This window comes from Citrus sinensis, chromosome 5 (assembly GCF_022201045.2).
Source record: "Citrus sinensis cultivar Valencia sweet orange chromosome 5, DVS_A1.0, whole genome shotgun sequence".
In the NCBI taxonomy this organism is placed as follows: Eukaryota; Viridiplantae; Streptophyta; class Magnoliopsida; order Sapindales; family Rutaceae; genus Citrus; species Citrus sinensis.
The window spans coordinates 20,636,950-20,637,534 of record NC_068560.1 but is presented as its reverse complement, the minus strand read 5'-3'; the positions used below and the strand labels follow the sequence as shown (position 1 = coordinate 20,637,534).

General features: G+C 37.8%; 1 non-coding gene across 1 annotated transcript; it reads right to left on the bottom strand.

Annotated features, from left to right (window-relative positions):
* Positions 1-261: 261 nt before the first annotated feature.
* Positions 262-368, bottom strand: LOC127902930 (small nucleolar RNA R71). Its single transcript, XR_008055568.1, has one exon. It is a non-coding gene; the product is annotated as a small nucleolar RNA R71 (small nucleolar RNA).
* Between the last annotated feature and the right edge of the window lie 217 nt (positions 369-585).

The following is a 585-nucleotide window of genomic DNA, read 5'->3' as shown; positions in this document are numbered from 1 at the left end:
CAAATGTTACAAACAGTTGGTCAATTCAATGGATTGCCAAATGAAGATCCTCATCTCCATCTTAAATTGTTCTTGGAAGTAAGTGATGCTTTCAATATTGCTGGAGCAACACAAGATGCCTTAAGGCTGAGGCTCTTTCCTTATTCCTTAAGAGATCGAGCAAGAGCATGGTTAAATTCGTTACCATCTGATTCCATCACTACATGGAATGAATTGGCTGATAAATTCCTAATGAAATATTTCCCATCGATAAAAAATACAAAGTTGCGGAATGAGATTACTTCCTTCCATCAACTTGAAGATGAGAGTTTGTACGAAGCTTGGGAAAGATTCAAAGAATTGCTTAGAAGGTGTCCTCATCATGGTATACCTTGTTGCATTCAATTAGAAACTTTTTACAATGGGTTGAATCCGAGTACAAGGTTAATAGTGGATGCTTCAGCAAACAGAGCCCTGTTATCCAAATCTTACACTGAAGCTTATGAAATTCTGGAGAGAATTGCCAATAATAATTATTAGTGGCCTTCAGCCAGGCAACCAACAACAAGAGGGTCAGCAGGGGTACATAATATAGATGCAATTACA